The sequence below is a fragment of the Oncorhynchus tshawytscha genome, linkage group LG20 (assembly GCF_018296145.1).
Source record: "Oncorhynchus tshawytscha isolate Ot180627B linkage group LG20, Otsh_v2.0, whole genome shotgun sequence".
NCBI classification, from domain to species: Eukaryota; Metazoa; Chordata; class Actinopteri; order Salmoniformes; family Salmonidae; genus Oncorhynchus; species Oncorhynchus tshawytscha.
The window spans coordinates 45413596-45431418 of NC_056448.1; the positions used below are offsets into that span (position 1 = coordinate 45413596).

Sequence of the window (17823 nt, forward strand, 5' to 3'; positions counted from 1 at the left end):
TTACCTGGACACACACACTACCTTGTAGACTGTTGTCTACAGGACTCCAAGCTCTTACCTGGACACACACACTTCCTTGTAGACTGTTGCATGGTAGCAGCATGGTAGCAACCCAACAGGGTAGCAACCCAACAGGGTATCAGCATGGTAGCAGAACAACATGGTAGCAACCCAGCAGGGTATCAGCATGGTAGCAGAACAACATGGTAGCAACCCAACAGGGTATCAGCATGGTAGCAGAACAACATGGTAGCAACCCAACATGGTGGCAACCCAACATGGTAGCAGCATAACATGGTAGCAGCATAACATGGTAGCAGCCCAACATGGTAGCAGCCCAACATGGTAGCAGCCCAACATGGTAGCAGCCCAACATGGTAGCAGCCCAACATGGTAGCAGCCCAACATGGTGGCAGCCCAACATGGTGGCAGCCCAACATGGTGGAAGCATGGTAGCAGAACAGCATGGTAGCAGAATAACATGGTAGCAGCATGGTAGCAACCCAACATGGTAGAAACCCAACATGGTAGCAACCCAACATGGTACATGCTGGCAACAACACATGACAACAACATGGTACAAACATTATTGGGCACAGACAACAGCACAAAGGACAAGGTAGAGACAACAATACATCAGACAAAGCAGCCACAACTGTCATGACTGAGTCTTTGAATGAAGAGGTTGAGATAAAACTGTCCAGTTTGAGTGTTTGTTGCAGCTCCTTCCAGTCGCTAGCTGCAGCGAACTGAAAAGAGTAGTGACCCAGGGATGTGTGTGCTTTGGGGACCTTTAACAGAATGTGACTGGCAGAACGGGTGTTGTATGTGGGGGATGAGGGCTGCAGATAAGGGGGAGTGAGGCCTAAGAGGGTTTTTATAAATAAGCATCAACCAGTGGGTCATGTGACGGGTATACAGAGATGACCAGTTTACAGAGGAGTATAGAGTGCAGTGATGTGTCCTATAAGGAGCATGTCCAATTGTTAGGATCTTGCATGGCCATTGGCCTGTCAAGAAGCACATGGGATTTCCATGACTATACTCTAATTACTGAGTTAGAGTAACACAGTTCACACTGTTGCGTTGTGATGGGCCGGTGGTGTTGTGATGGGCCGGTGGTGTTGTGATGGGCCGGTGGTGTTGTGATGGGCGGTGGTGTTGTGATGGGCGGTGGTGTTGTGATGGGCCGGTGGTGTTGTGATGGGCCGGTGGTGTTGTGATGGGCGGTGGTGTTGTGATGGGCGGTGGTGTTGTGATGGGCGGTGGTGTTGTGATGGGCGGTGGTGTTGTGATGGGCGGTGGTGTTGCGTTGTGATGGGCCGGTGGTGTTGCGTTGTGATGGGCGGTGGTGTTGCGTTGTGATGGGCGGTGGTGTTGCGTTGTGATGGGCGGTGGTGTTGCGTTGTGATGGGCCGGTGGTGTTGCGTTGTGATGGGCCGGTGGTGTTGCGTTGTGATGGGCCGGTGGTGTTGCGTTGTGATGTGCCGGTGGTGTTGCGTTGTGATGTGCCGGTGGTGTTGCGTTGTGATGTGCCGGTGGTGTTGCGTTGTGATGTGCCGGTGGTGTTGCGTTGTGATGTGCCGGTGGTGTTGCGTTGTGATGTGCCGGTGGTGTTGTGATGGGCCGGTGGTGTTGCGATGGGCCGGTGGCGTTGCGATGGGCCGGTGGCGTTGCGATGGGCCGGTGGCGTTGCGATGGGCCGGTGGCGTTGTGATGGGCCGGTGGCGTGCGTTGTGATGGGCCGGTGGCGTTGCGTTGTGATGGGCCGGTGGCGTTGCGTTGTGATGGGCCGGTGGCGTTGCGTTGTGATGGGCCGGTGGCGTTGCGTTGTGATGGGCCGGTGGCGTTGCGTTGTGATGGGCCGGTGGCGTTGCGTTGTGATGGGCCGGTGGCGTTGCGTTGTGATGGGCCGGTGGCGTTGCGTTGTGATGGGCCGGTGGCGTTGCGTTGTGATGGGCGGTGGCGTTGCGTGTGATGGGCGGTGGCGTTGTGATGGGCCAGGTGGCGTTGTGATGGGCGGTGGCGTGCGTGTGATGGGCCGGTGGCGTTGCGTTGTGTTGTGATGGGCCGGTGGCGTTGAGTCACAGAGAGTTGTGATAGGCCGGTGGCGTTGAGTCACAGAGAGTTGTGATAGGCTGGTAGTGTGTTCAGCGTCGGTGTTATGACAGTTACTGGACTGCCTATCCTGACAGGCTCAGACCCGTAGGCCTCTGGTCAACTTTAGAGAGTAGGACGAGTCCAGTGGGACGAGAGAGGGGAGTCCAGTGGGACGAGAGAGGGGAGTCCAGTGGGACGAGAGAGGGGAGTCCAGTGGGACGAGAGAGGGGAGTCCAGTGGGACGAGAGAGGGGAGTCCAGTGGGACGAGAGAGGGAGTCCAGTGGGACGAGAGAGGGAGTCCAGTGGGACGAGAGAGGGGAGTCCAGTGGGACGAGAGAGGGAGTCCAGCAGACAGCCCAGCCACGCAGAGAGGGGAGGCCAGCAGACAGCCCAGCCACGCAGAGAGGGGAGGCCAGCAGACAGCCCAGCCACGCAGAGAGGGGAGGCCAGCAGACAGCCCAGCCACGCAGAGAGGGGAGGCCAGCATATAGCCCAGCCACGCAGAGAGGGGAGGCCAGCAGATAGCCCAGCCACGCAGAGAGGGGAGGCCAGCAGATAGCCCAGCCACGCAGAGGGGAGGCCAGCAGATAGCCCAGCCACGCAGAGAGGGGAGGCCAGCAGATAGCCCAGCCACGCAGAGAGGGGAGGCCAGCAGATAGCCCAGCCACGCAGAGAGGGGAGGCCAGCAGATAGCCCAGCCACGCAGAGAGGGGAGGCCAGCAGATAGCCCAGCCACGCAGAGAGGGGAGGCCAGCAGATAGCCCAGCCACGCAGAGAGGGGAGGCCAGCAGATAGCCCAGCCACGCAGAGAGGGAGGCCAGCAGATAGCCCAGCCACGCAGAGAGGGGAGGCCAGCAGATAGCCCAGCCACGCAGAGAGGGGAGGCCAGCAGATAGCCCAGCCACGCAGAGAGGGAGGCCAGCAGATAGCCCAGCCACGCAGAGAGGGGAGGCCAGCAGATAGCCCAGCCACGCAGAGAGGGGAGGCCAGCAGATAGCCCAGCCACGCAGAGAGGGGAGGCCAGCAGATAGCCCAGCCACGCAGAGAGGGGAGGCCAGCAGATAGCCCAGCCACGCAGAGAGGGGAGGCCAGCAGATAGCCCAGCCACGCAGAGAGGGGAGGCCAGCAGATAGCCCAGCCACGCAGAGAGGGGAGGCCAGCAGATAGCCCAGCCACGCAGAGAGGGGAGGCCAGCAGATAGCCCAGCCACGCAGAGAGGGGAGGCCAGCAGATAGCCCAGCCCAGGCCCAGGCCGCAGAGAGGGGAGGCCAGCAGATAGCCCAGCCACGCAGAGAGGGGAGGCCAGCAGATAGCCCAGCCACGCAGAGAGGGGAGGCCAGCAGATAGCCCAGCCACGCAGAGAGGGGAGGCCAGCAGATAGCCCAGCCACGCAGAGGGGAGGCCAGCAGATAGCCCAGCCACGCAGAGAGGGGAGGCCAGCAGATAGCCCAGCCACGCAGAGAGGGGAGGCCAGCAGATAGCCCAGCCACGCAGAGAGGGGAGGCCAGCAGATAGCCCAGCCACGCAGAGGGGAGGGGAGGCCAGCAGAGAGGGAGGCCAGCAGGCCAGCCAGCAGAGAGGGGAGGCCAGCAGAGAGGGGAGGCCAGCAGAGAGGGGAGGCCAGCAGAGAGGGGAGGCCAGCAGAGAGGGGAGGCCAGCAGAGAGGGGAGGCCAGCAGAGAGGGGAGGCCAGCAGAGAGGGGAGGCCAGCAGAGAGGGGAGGCCAGCAGAGAGGGGAGGCCAGCAGAGAGGGGAGGCCAGCAGAGAGAGGCACAGCCTATTTGCCAATTGAACAAATATTGACACGTCTTGTGTTATACAGTGTGGAGGAAGACAATCTCCCTCTTTGTCTCTTCTCTCCCTCTCTCTGTTTTACACATGGGTCAGTTTATAGAGGTCCTGGGAGTAAGTAGTTGTGGACCAGCCCCTTGTCACTTCATTACCCTGTGGAGTTTCAGTTGGACCCGTCATGGGTTGGATTGGACTATGGATTATCAGGCACTTGATAGCAGCCTTTAGACAACATCCTGTGTCCCCATTGGCTCCCTAATCCCTATATAGTGCACTACTTTTGACATGTCTGTGTTGCCGGCAGGATCTTCCAATCGGTCTGTCGTCACCTGCCTGTTCTCATGAGAGCACTAATTGGAGCCATTGACACACACACACACACACACACACACACTTTCACCTGACTGAACACAGTCAAGCTGCCAAGCGTGGACTAATGTGAGAAATGTGTTAGCTCACTAGGGGTGGGCTCCCGAGTGGCACAGCGGTCTAAGGTATCTACAGTCCCTGGTTCGATTCCAGGTGGGCTCCCGAGTGGCACAGCGGTCTAAGGTATCTACAGTCCCTGGTTCGATTCCAGGTGGGCTCCCGAGTGGCACAGCGGTCTAAGGTATCTACAGTCCCTGGTTCGATTCCAGGTGGGCTCCCGAGTGGCACAGCGGTCTAAGGTATCTACAGTCCCTGGTTCGATTCCAGGCGGGCTCCCGAGTGGCACAGCGGTCTAAGGTATCTACAGTCCCTGGTTCGATTCCAGGTGGGCTCCCGAGTGGCACAGCGGTCTAAGGTATCTACAGTCCCTGGTTCGATTCCAGGCGGGCTCCCGAGTGGCACAGCGGTCTAAGGTATCTACAGTCCCTGGTTCGATTCCAGGCGGGCTCCCGAGTGGCACAGCGGTCTAAGGTATCTACAGTCCCTGGTTCGATTCCAGGTGGGCTCCCGAGTGGCACAGCGGTCTAAGGTATCTACAGTCCCTGGTCCGATTCCAGGCTGTATTACATCCAATTGGGAGTCCCGTGGCCCAGCGTCGTCCGGGGTCGGCCGTCATTGTTCTTAACTGACTTGCCTAGTTAAATTAAAAGAATATAGGCTACCACTCTACCCCCCCCATAAATAATCCCCCCAGACCACCATACTGCTATAGTACAGAACCAGACCGTAGCAGGAGGAATCATCCCCTCCAGACCACCATACTGCTACAGAACCAGACAGTAGCAGGAGGAATCATCCCTCCAGACCACCATACTGCTACAGAACCAGACCGTAGCAGGAGGAATCATCCCTCCAGACCACCATACTGCTACAGTACAGAACCAGACAGTAGCAGGAGGAATCATCCCTCCAGACCACCATACTGCTACAGTACAGAACCAGACAGTAGCAGGAGGAATCATCCCCTCCAGACCACCATACTGCTACAGTACAGAACCAGACAGTACCAGACCAGACCGTAGCAGGAGGAATCATCCCTCCAGACCACCATACTGCTACAGTACAGAACCAGACAGTAGCAGGAGGAATCATCCCTCCAGACCACCATACTGCTACAGAACCAGACAGTAGCAGGAGGAATCATCCCTCCAGACCACCATACTGCTACAGTACAGAACCAGACAGTACCAGACCAGACCGTAGCAGGAAGAACCTCTCTTTTCACTGTCTGGCAAATGTGTCTCTCTCTGGTTTACTTTGCGTATGGAAATGCTTTCCTGGCACGGTTCATGGTAACTGTTGTTGAAATATGATCAGAGTTTTCCTATTCATGACTTAGATTCTTGCGGTTGTGTGTGGATGTGTTTTTTTTCAGTGTGAAACTGAACCATGTTTTACCTCCTTTGAGATTGTGTGTGTGTGTGTGTGTGTGTTGCTGTAACGAAGCCATTCCCAGTAAATAGATAGTGTGGATATTGTTTCACAGTGTCACGAACTCTACCAGCTTGCCCTGTTTCCTAATATGTACTCAGTTTGTTCTGTAAATAAATCATGTGTGACTTTAGCTTTAAAGATCTGGGATTTGGCTTGATATTGAAACTGCATCAAGGCTGTTAACTGTTATGAAACTGACTAAATGTTTTATTTTAAGTGCTGTGCTGAGAGGAGAGGAGTGTGGTGAGGAGTTGCTGAGAGGAGCAGTAAATAGAGAGGATATTGTTTCACAGTGTCAGAACTCTACCAGGAGTTTCCTAATATGTAGAGTTTGTTCTGTAAATAAATCAGAGGAGCAGGATCTGGGAGCATTGAAACTGGAGAGGCTGGAGAAGGAGACTAAATGGAGTGGAGAGAGAGGAGAGGAGAGGAGAGGAGAGGAGAGGAGAGGAGAGGAGAGGAGAGGAGAGGAGAGGAGAGAGGAGAGGAGAGGAGAGGAGAGGAGAGGAGAGGAGAGGAGAGGGAGAGAGAGGAGAGGAGAGGAGAGGAGAGGTCTACAATAGCTTGCAAGCCCGTCTCTGTTTTAGTAATCCGGCTAACAGATGTAACACCACCGTAAGAAATGGACAAACACTTTGTCAATATGTGAAAAATGAGAGCTGAAAAATGATAAATTGTCAAGCATGTCTGGGGGTATTGACTGGTCTGCAGCAAGCCGACCCGCCAGCTCGGCCCGGCCTGAGAGCGTTGTTGTTCTCAATAACGTCGAGCCATGCAGTGATTGCTTACAATGCAATGCTCGCTTACTGATTAACTCCCTTTGTGCTGCGTTAACACCCGGCTGTAACAACAGACTCAACTTACAGAAATTCCATTTAAAAAAGGTTTTGTTTTGAGGTCGATTGCTGGGGCCTCGCGGTGATCTGATTGCTGGGGCCTCGCGGTGATCTGATTGCTGGGGCCTCGCGGTGATCTGATTGCTGGGGCCTCGCGGTGATCTGATTGGCTGGGGCCTCGCGGTGATCTGATTGCTGGGGCCTCGCGGTGATCTGATTGCTGGGGCCTCGCGGTGATCTGATTTGCTGGGGCCTCGCGGTGATTTGATTTGCTGGGACCTCTCGGTGATCTGATTTGCTGGGGCCTCGCGGTGATTTGATTTGCTGGGACCTCTCGGTGATTTGATTTGCTGGGACCTCTCGGTGATCTGATTGCTGGGGCCGCGGTGATCTGATTGCTGGGGCCTCGCGGTGATCTGATTGCTGGGGCCTCGCGGTGATCTGATTGCTGGGGCCTCGCGGTGATCTGATTGCTGGGGCCTCGCGGTGATCTGATTTGCTGGGGCCTCGCGGTGATTTGATTTGCTGGGACCTCTCGGTGATCTGATTTGCTGGGGCCTCGCGGTGATTTGATTTGCTGGGGCCTCTCGGTGATTTGATTTGCTGGGACCTCTCGGTGATCTGATTGCTGGGGCCGCGGTGATCTGATTGCTGGGGCCTCGCGGTGATCTGATTGCTGGGGCCTCGCGGTGATCTGATTGCTGGGGCCTCGCGGTGATCTGATTGCTGGGGCCTCGCGGTGATCTGATTGCTGGGGCCTCGCGGTGATCTGATTTGCTGGGGCCTCGCGGTGATCTGATTAGCTGGGGCCTCTCGGTGATCTGATTAGCTGGGGCCTCTCGGTGATCTGATTAGCTGGGGCCTCTCGGTGATCTGATTTGCTGGGGCCTCTCGGTGATCTGATTTGCTGGGGCCTCTCGGTGATCTGATTTGCTGGGACCTCTCGGTGATCTGATTTGCTGGGACCTCTCGGTGATCTGATTTGCTGGGACCTCTCGGTGATCTGATTTGCTGGGACAGCCCACGGCTGAATCTAGTTGATGATCCCTGGCCTGTGTGTGTGTGTGTGTGTGAAGGGATGCTCTCTCTCCCTGCGTCCCCCTAACCCTTCCTCTCTCCTTCCCCTTTGCTCCCCTTCCTGTCTCCTCCCCTTCCTGTCTCCTCCCCTCCCTCTCTCTCTCCATGCCATACCTTTCATCTCCTCCACTACCAACCAAGCTGCCAGCCATGCTTAGGGACATACTGTGTACACACACACACACACACACACACACACACACACACACACACACACACACACACACACACACACACACACTCACTCACTCACTCACACTACCAGCATGCTACATGCCGCTACAATACACTGGTTTTCTAATAGCCTTATTTCATAATGGACCCACTGCTCAGGATGGAAGCTTTGCATGGAGGAGGAGAGGAAATGTAGGTTATAGATGAGAGGATCAAAGCACACAGTGATATTGATTGTTGCTATGGTTTTACTGCCCAACCAATCAGAGAAACATGTAAAAAAAAATGTGTGGCAGGGTGTGGTTGGGTGGCAGGGTGTGGTTGTGTGGTTGGGTGGCAGGGTGTGGTTGGGTGGCAGGGTGTGGCAGGGTGGGTGTGGCAGGGTGTGGTTGGGTGGCAGGGTGTGGTTGGGTGGCAGGGTGTGGCAGGGTGTGGTTGGGTGGCAGGGTGTGGTTGTGTGGTTGGGTGGCAGGGTGTGGTTGGGTGGCAGGGTGTGGTTGGGTGGCAGGGTGTGGCAGGGTGTGGTTGGGTGGCAGGGTGTGGTTGGGTGGCAGGGTGTGGCAGGGTGTGGTTGGGTGGCAGGGGTGGTTGGGTGGCAGGGTGTGGCAGGGTGTGGTTGGGTGGCAGGGTGTGGGTGTGGTTGGGTGGCAGGGTGTGGTTGGGTGGCAGGGTGTGGTTGGGTGGCAGGGTGTGGCAGGGTGTGGCAGGGTGTGACAGGGTGGCAGGGTGTGGTTGGGTGGCAGGGTGTGGGGGTGGCAGGGTGTGGCAGGGTGGCAGGGTGTGGTTGGGTGGCAGGGTGTGGCAGGGTGTGGTTGTGTGGCAGGGTGTGGCAGGGTGTGGTTGTGTGGCAGGGTGTGGCAGGGTGTGGTTGTGTGGCAGGGTGTGGTTGTGTGGCAGGGTGTAGCAGGGTGTGGTTGTGTGGCAGGGTGTGGTTGTGTGGCAGGGTGTGGTTGTGTGGCAGGGTGTTGCGGTGTGGCAGGGTGTTGGAGATGCTTCGTTAATCCAGGACTAGATTTGAGAAACCGTTGTAAGGAAGGAAGGATGTAGAGAAATTAGATTCATATTAGGGTCCTTTGAGATGAATGGATAGGTAGGTAAGGATGTAAATATGGTGGTATCTATATGGGTAGGTCGGATGTAAATATGGGGGTATATATATGGGTAGGATGTAAATATGGTGGTGTCTATATGGGTAGGTCGGATGTAAATATGGTGGTATCTATATGGGTAGGATGTAAATATGGTGGTGTCTATATGGGTAGGTAGGATGTAAATATGGTGGTGTCTATATGGGTAGGTAGGATGTAAATATGGTGGTGTCTATATGGGTAGGTAGGATGTAAATATGGTGGTGTCTATGGGTAGGTAGGATGTAAATATGGTGGTGTCTATATGGGTAGGTAGGATGTAAATATGGTGGTGTCTATGGGTAGGTAGGATGTAAATATGGTGGTATCTATGGGTTGGTAGGTTGTAAATATGGTGGTGTCTATTGGTTGGTAGGTTGTAAATATTGTGGTGTCTATATGGGTAGGATGTAAATATTGTGGTGTCTATATAGGTAGGTAGGATGTAAATATGGTGGTGTCTATATGGGTAGGTAGGATGTAAATATGGTGGTGTCTATGGGTTGGTAGGTTGTAAATATGGTGGTGTCTATTGGTTGGTAGGTTGTAAATATTGTGGTGTCTATATGGGTAGGATGTAAATATTGTGGTGTCTATATAGGTAGGTAGGATGTAAATATGGTGGTGTCTATATGGGTAGGTAGGATGGAAATATGGTGGTGTCTATATGGGTAGGATGTAAATATTGTGGTGTCTATATAGGTAGGTAGGATGTAAATATGGTGGTGTCTATATTGGTAGGTAGGATGGAAATATGGTGGTGTCTATATGGGTAGGTAGGATGTAAATATGGTGGTGTCTATATGGGTAGGTAGGATGGAAATATGGTGGTGTCTATATGGGTAGGATGTAAATATGGTGGTGTCTATATGGGTAGGTAGGATGTAAATATGGTGGTGTCTATATGGGTGGGTAGGATGTAAATATGGTGGTTTCTATGGGTTGGTAGGTTGTAAATATGGTGTCTATATGGGTAGGATGTAAATATGGTGGTGTCTATATAGGTAGGTAGGATGGAAATATGGTGGTGTCTATATGGGTAGATAGGATGGAAATATGGTGGTGTTTATATGGGTAGGTAGGATGGAAATATGGGTAGTTAGGATGTAAATATGGTGGTGTCTGTGTACGTAGGTAGGATGTAAATATGGTGGTGTCTATGTTTGGGTAGGTAGGATGTAAATATGGTGGTGTCTATATGGGTAGGTAGGATGGAAATATGGTGGTGTCTATATGGGTAGGTAGGATGGAAATATGGTGGTGTCTATATGGGTAGGTAGGATGTAAATATGGTGGTGTCTATGGGTAGGTAGGATGTAAATATGGTGGTGTCTATATGGGTAGGTAGGATGGAAATATGGTGGTGTCTATATGGGTAGGTAGGATGGAAATATGGTGGTGTCTATATGGGTAGGTAGGATGTAAATATGGTGGTGTCTATATGGGTGGGTAGGATGTAAATATGGTGGTTTCTATGGGTTGGTAGGTTGTAAATATGGTGGTGTCTATATGGGTAGGTTGTAAATATTGTGGTGTCTATATAGGTAGGTAGGATGGAAATATGGTGGTGTCTATATGGGTAGGTTGTAAATATTGTGGTGTCTATATAGGTAGGTAGGATGGAAATATGGTGGTGTCTGTGTACGTAGGTAGGATGTAAATATGGTGGTGTCTATGTTTGGGTAGGTAGGATGTAAATATGGTGGCGTCTATATGGGTAGGTAGGATGGAAATATGGGGGTCTCTATATGGGTAGGTAGGATGGAAATATGGTGGTGTCTGTGTACGTAGGTAGGATGTAAATATGGTGGTGTCTATGTTTGGGTAGGTAGGATGTAAATATGGTGGTGTCTATATGGGTAGGTAGGATGGAAATATGGGGGTCTCTATATGGGTAGGTAGGATGTAAATTAGATCTGTCTGGTCCCCCTGGCTGGCTGTCTGTCTGGTCCCCCTGGCTGGCTGTCTGTCTGGTCCCCCTGGCTGGCTGGCTGTCTGGTCCCCCTGGCTGGCTGTCTGTCTGGTCCCCCTGGCTGGCTGTCTGTCTGGTCCCCCTGGCTGGCTGTCTGTCTGGTCCCCCTGGCTGGCTGTCTGTCTGGTCCCCCTGGCTGGCTGTCTGTCTGGTCCCCCTGGCTGGCTGTCTGTCTGGTCCCCCTGGCTGGCTGTCTGTCTGGTCCCCCTGGCTGGCTGTCTGTCTGGTCCCCCTGGCTGGCTGTCTGTCTGGTCCCCCTGGCTGGCTGTCTGTCTGGTCCCCCTGGCTGGCTGTCTGTCTGGTCGCCCCTGGCTGTCTGTCTGGTCGCCCCTGGCTGTCTGTCTGTCGCCCCTGCTGTCGCCCCTGGCTGTCTGTCTGGTCGCCCCAGGCTGTCTGTCTGGTCGCCCCAGGCTGTCTGTCTGGTCGCCCCTGGCTGTCTGTCTGGTCGCCCCTGGCTGTCTGTCTGGTCGCCCCTGGCTGTCTGTCTGGTCGCCCCTGGCTGTCTGTCTGGTCGCCCCTGGCTGTCTGGTCTTTTGAGACGTCTGTCTGAGGGATTTGAGTGTCACATCCACTCCTCTTCTCTCCTCTCTCATACCTTTTCCTCTCCAACTCTCCTCCCTTCTCCTCTCTCCTCCCTTCTCCTCTCTCCTCCCTTCTCCTTTCTCCTCCCTTCTGCTCTCTCCTCCCATTTCCTCTTCTCTATTCTCTCCTCTCTCCTCTTCTCCTCTCTTCTCCTCTTCTCTCTTCTCTCCTCCTCCTCTTCACTCTTATCATCTCCCTTCTCTCTTATCCTCTTCTCCACTCCCTTCTCTCCTCTCTTCTCCTCTCTTCTCCTCTCCCTTTTATTCTCCTCTCCCTTCTCATCTCTCTCTGTCATCTCTGAGGGCAGCTGTGGAGCTCGTTTCTCCTTCACATCTGACGAGGAGAAGAGAAAGCAGAGAGAAGGGCAGTGTGTGTGTGTGAGAAAGAGAGAGGTAAAGGCCATCAGCTTCGAGTCTGACTGCAAAGCCTCCCGCGCCTCTCCTCGCACCTCCTCTGCGCCCCACCCCCCCTCTCCCCTGTGCTTCCCCATGTCTCGCTGTGTCTCCCCACTTACTCTCCACGTCTCCTCCTCTTTCATCTCTAATCCGTAAAGCCTCACACGTTTATTTCTCCTCCTCTCATTCCCACACTCCTCAGCCTGCCCCTTCAACCTTAACCAACTCCCTCCTCTTCCTCCCTCCCTGCTGTCCACATCAGATTAACTCTCAGCTGATGCGTGTTCTCTTGATCACCACCACGTATTTTAATGAGTTGAACGCTGGTATTCCAAATAAGACCTACTTGTGACTTTACGACCGTTCTCATACTCTCTAGTACTGTGGTTCCCAACCTTTTTTCGGTTACTGCAGCACCAACTAAATTTTTCTCTACCCGGAGTCCCCCCTCATGAGACTTCTCAAGTACCCCCCCAGGGATCCGAGTACCCCCCTCATGAGACTTCTCAAGTACCCCCAGGGATCCGAGTACCCCCAGGGATCCGAGTACCCCCAGGGATCCGAGTACCCCCTCATGAGACTTCTCGACTACCCCCTCATGAGACTTCTCGACTACCCCCTCATGAGACTTCTCGACTACCCCCTCATGAGACTTCTCGAGTACCCCCTCATGAGACTTCTCGAGTACCCCCTCATGAGACTTCTCGAGTACCCCCTCATGAGACTTCTCGAGTACCCCCTCATGAGACCTCTCGAGTACCCCCTCATGAAACTCCTCGAGTACCCCCAGGGATCCGAGGTCCCCCCCCACAAAAAAAACTGTCACACAGCTCAGTGGCTTCTGGGAAATCCCTAGTGGTCACTCATGTCCTCTCTGGCCATCCCTCCTTCCATCCTTCCTCCACTCCTCTATCACACCACCCATCCTCTCTGTTCTGTCCATCCATCTGTCATGTGCTCAATTATGGAGTCTCTCCCGAGTGGCGCAGTGGTCTAAGGCACTGCATCACAGTGCCACTAGAGATTCTGGGTTCGAGTCCAGGCTCTGTCACAGCCGGCCGCGACCGGGAGACCCATGGGGCGGCGGCGTCCGGCAGGGATGTTCTTGTCCCATCGCGCACTAGCGACTCCTGTGGTGGGCCGGGCTCAGTGCACGCTTCCTGATCTCTTTTAGTCCCCATTAGGACTAATCTTCCAAGATTCCTTAAACATTAAAATACAGTTTATAATACAAACACACTTTAAACACTTTAACATTAACATTACCCAGGTTGGATGTGCGCTGTGACAAGAAGCAGTGTGGCTTGGTTGGATTGTGATTCGGAGGACGCATGGCTCTCGACCTTCGCCTCTCCCGAGTCCAAGACAAGACTGTAACTACTACCAATTGGATACCATGAAATTGGGGAGAAAAAGAGGTGAAAATACAAAAAACGCAAAAATAAATTGAGTCCCTACATCAGAGAATCCCACCATCCTCCTTCCACCATTCCTCTCATTTCAACACTGTGATTGTTCTGTACCTCTACATGTATCTGTTTTGTTGGCATACTGTACCTCTACATGTATCTATGTTTTGTTGGCATACTGTACCTCTACATGTATCTATGTTTTGTTGGCATACTGTACCTCTACATGTATCTATGTTTTGTTGGCATACTGTACCTCTACATGTATCTATGTTTTGTTGGCATACTGTACCTCTACATGTATCTATGTTTTGTTGGCATACTGTACCTCTACATGTATCTATGTTTTGTTGGCATACTGTACCTCTACATGTATCTATGTTTTGTTGGCATACTGTACCTCTACATGTATCTATGTTTTGTTGGCATACTGTAGCTCTTACGCACTTCTAGTGCTGAGTGATTAACCAACATTTATTTCATTTTTTATAAAATTGACTAATCTTAGTCCAATTAAGTGAATTCCATTTAGTTCTGGGTTTTTGTGAGCCCAACGTGTTCTCTAGAGAGAAATCAACTCCATGTGGAACACTGGGCTGAAGGGAGTTGTAGTTTTCATTGAAACAAATATTCAACCTAGTTCAGCGCCAAAAATGTGCTAATTAACTACAATGACCATTAATCCATTGCCTTACAACAGGGCCTACAAGCCCTCAGTCCAGCCTCTCTCAACTTATTGCGGACAGTCTGAGCACTGACGGAGGGGTTGTGCGTTCCTGGTATAACTCGGGCTGTTGTTATTGCCATCCTGTACCGGTCCCGCAGGTGTGATGTTCGGATGTACCGATTCTGTGCAGGTGTTGTTACACGTGGTCTGCCACTGTGAGGACGATCAGCTGTCCATCCTGTCTCACTGTAGCGATGTCTCAGGCGTTTCACATTGCAATTTATTGCCCTGGCCACATCTGCAGTCCTCATGCCTCCTTGCAGCATGCCTAAGGCACGTTCACGCAGATGAGCAGGGACCCCGGGCATCTTTCTTTGGGTGTTTTTCAGGGTCAGTAGAAAGGCCTCTCTCTAGTGTCCTAAGTTTTCATAACTGTGACCTTAATTGCCTACCGTCTGTAAGCTGTTAGTGTCTTAACGACCGTTCCACAGGTGCATGTTCATTAATTGTTTATGGTTCATTGAAAAAGCATGGGGAACAGTGTTTAAACCCTTTACAATGAAGATCTGTTAATTTGTTTTTTAAAAAAAATCTAAATAACTTCTCTTTGAAAGACAGGGTCCTGAAAAAGGGATATGTTGTAGTTTTTTTGTTGCTGAGTTTACTTTGATTTAGTCAGAGCTCTGCAGTGTACAGACGAGAGAAATTGGATGACTACAGACAGTATGGGGAGTACACAGAGAGCGCTGGCTGGGCGGGTGGTTGCCACCGTCTGAGCTGAGATGATTACTTTTAAGGAATGACAAAAATATATATAAACGCGTTGGTTCCAGGTTTTATCAGCTGAAATAAAATATCCCAGACATCTTCCATGTGCACAAAAAAGCTTATTTTTCTCAAATTTGTTTTACATCCCTGTTATTTAGCATTTCTCCTTTACCAAGATGATCCATCCACCTGACATGTGTGGCGTATCAAGAAGCTGATTAAACAGCATGATCATTACACAGGAGCACCTTGTGCTGGGGACGAGAAAAGACCACTCTAAAATGTGCAGTTTTGTTACACAACACGATGCCACAGATGTCTCAAGTTTTCAGGGTGTGTGCAATGGGCATGCTGGCGGCAAGAATTTCCACCAGAGCTGTTGACAGAGAATTTAATGTTAATTTCTCTACCATAAACTGCCTCCAATGTCGTTTTAGAAAATGAGACAGTACGTCCAACCGACCTCACAACCGCAGAGTGCTCCATGGTGGTGGTGGGGTTATGATGAGTCTCCTAGCCTGTCACATTAGACCAGGTTCCTCTCCAAGCCTGTCACAGTAGACCAGGTTCCTCTCCAAGCCTGTCACATTAGACCAGGTTCCTCTCCAAGCCTGTCACATTAGACCAGGTTCCTCTCCCTCTCCTAGCCTGTCACATTAGACCAGGTTCCTCTCCCTCTCCAAGCCTGTCACATTAGACCAGGTTCCTCTCCCTCTCCAAGCCTGTCACATTAGACCAGGTTCCTCTCCCTCTCCTAGCCTGTCACATTAGACCAGGTTCCTCTCCCTCTCCAAGCCTGTCACATTAGACCAGGTTCCTCTCCCTCTCCAAGCCTGTCACATTAGACCAGGTTCCTCTCCCTCTCCAAGCCTGTCACATTAGACCAGGTTCCTCTCCCTCTCCTAGCCTGTCACATTAGACCAGGTTCCTCTCCCAGCCTGTCACATTAGACCAGGTTCCTCTCCCAGCCTGTCACATTAGACCAGGTTCCTCTCCCAGCCTGTCACATTAGACCAGGTTCCTCTCCCAGCCTGTCACATTAGACCAGGTTCCTCTCCCTCTCCTAGCCTGTCACATTAGACCAGGTGCCTCTCCCTCTCCTAGTCTGTCACATTAGACCAGGTTCCTCTCCCTCTCCTAGCCTGTCACATTAGACCAGGTTCCTCTCCCTCTCCTAGCCTGTCACAGTAGACCAGGTTCCTCTCCCTCTCCAAGCCTGTCACATTAGACCAGGTGCCTCTCCCTCTCCTAGCCTGTCACATTAGACCAGGTGCCTCTCCCTCTCCAAGCTTGTCACATTAGACCAGGTTTCTCTCCTAGCCTGTCACATTAGACCAGGTTCCTCTCCCTCTCCTAGCCTGTCACATTAGACCAGGTTCCTCTCCCTCTCCTAGCCTGTCACATTAGACCAGGTTCCTCTCCCTCTCCTAGCCTGTCACATTAGACCAGGTTCCTCTCCCTCTCCAAGCCTGTCACATTAGACCAGGTTCCTCTCCCTCTCCTAGCCTGTCACATTAGACCAGGTTCCTCTCCCTCTCCAAGCCTGTCACATTAGACCAGGTTCCTCTCCCTCTCCAAGCCTGTCACATTAGACCAGGTTCCTCTCCCTCTCCAAGCCTGTCACATTAGACCAGGTTCCTCTCCCAGCCTGTCACATTAGACCAGGTTCCTCTCCCTCTCCTAGCCTGTCACATTAGACCAGGTTCCTCTCCCTCTCCTAGCCTGTCACATTAGACCAGGTTTCTCTCCCTCTCCTAATCTGTCACATTAGACCAGGTTTCTCTCCTAGCCTGTCACATTAGACCAGGTTCCTCTCCTAGCCTGTCACATTAGACCAGGTTCCTCTCCCTCTCCTAGCCTGTCAAATTAGACCAGGTTCCTCTCCCTCTCCAAGCCTGTCACATTAGACCAGGTTCTTCTCCCTCTCCTAGCCTGTCACATTAGACCAGGTTTCTCTCCCTCTCCTAGCCTGTCACATTAGACCAGGTTCCTCTCCCTCTATTCATCTGTAGGTGTCAGTTGATGAAGGATAGAGGACTGTCAAATCAGACTGGGGTCCTTTCTGCATCAGCCGGTCAGAGAGGGTTAGAGGTCAACCTGCCATCACCTCTGATGTCATTAAGGACTCATGATTGGTTTAGCTGAAATGCTACTCTCTCCCTCTAATCTAATAGAAAGCCCTGATAGGAGAAGCTCAGGGAGGTCATTTAGTGCAATTTATCCCGAATGCATGATCTTCCTGCTGAAGATGACAGTCCAGTACACATATAGATGCATAGCTACATCACATACAAACGCTTGATAGTGTATTACTTATTGTTCAGAACAGTATGCTTTAATTGTTATGTTATTTTGTTTGTTATGCATTTATGAATTGTGTGGAGTTTCAAGGGGGGCAGAGGAGGCAGGGGGTCGGAGACAGAGGAGGGGGGGGCAGAGGAGGCAGGGGGAGACAGAGGAGGGGGGGGCAGAGGAGGGGGGGACAGAGGAGGCGGAGGGGGGCAGAGGAGGCGGAGGGGGGGGCAGAGGAGGCGGGGGGGGGGCAGAGGAGGCAGGGGGTCGGAGGCAGGGGGGGGGCAGAGGAGGCAGAGGATGGGGGCAGAGGAGGGGGCAGAGGGGGGTGGGGCAGAGGAGGGGGGGCGCAGAGGGGGGGGCAGAGGAGGGGGGGCGCAGAGGAGGCCAGAGGAGAGGGGGGGAGGAGGCCAGAGGAGAGGGGGTAGGAGGCCAGAGGAGAGGGAGGGGGGAGAGAGGAGACCAGAGGAGAGAGGGGGGAGGGATGCCGGAGAGGGGAGAGGGAGGGAGGGAGGGAGGAGAGGGGGCCAGAGGAGAGGGTGGGGAGGAGAAGAGGCCAGAGGTGAGGGTGGGGAGGAGAAGAGGCCAGAGGTGAGGGTGGGGAGGAGAAGAGGCCAGAGGTGAGGGTGGGGAGGAGAAGAGGCCAGAGGTGAGGGGGAGGAGAGGAGGCCAGAGGGCGGGGGAGGCCAGAGGAGAGGGCGGGGGAGGCCAGAGGAGAGGGCGGGGGAGGCCAGAGGAGAGGGCGGGGGAGACCAGAGGAGGCCAGAGGA

General features: G+C 53.1%; 1 protein-coding gene across 3 annotated transcripts in view; it reads left to right on the plus strand.

The window, feature by feature from the left end:
• Positions 1 to 17823, plus strand: part of LOC112219891 (WD repeat-containing protein 7) — a 352753-nt gene that overhangs the window by 159239 nt on the left and 175691 nt on the right. The gene's annotated exons all lie outside the window — the stretch shown is intronic.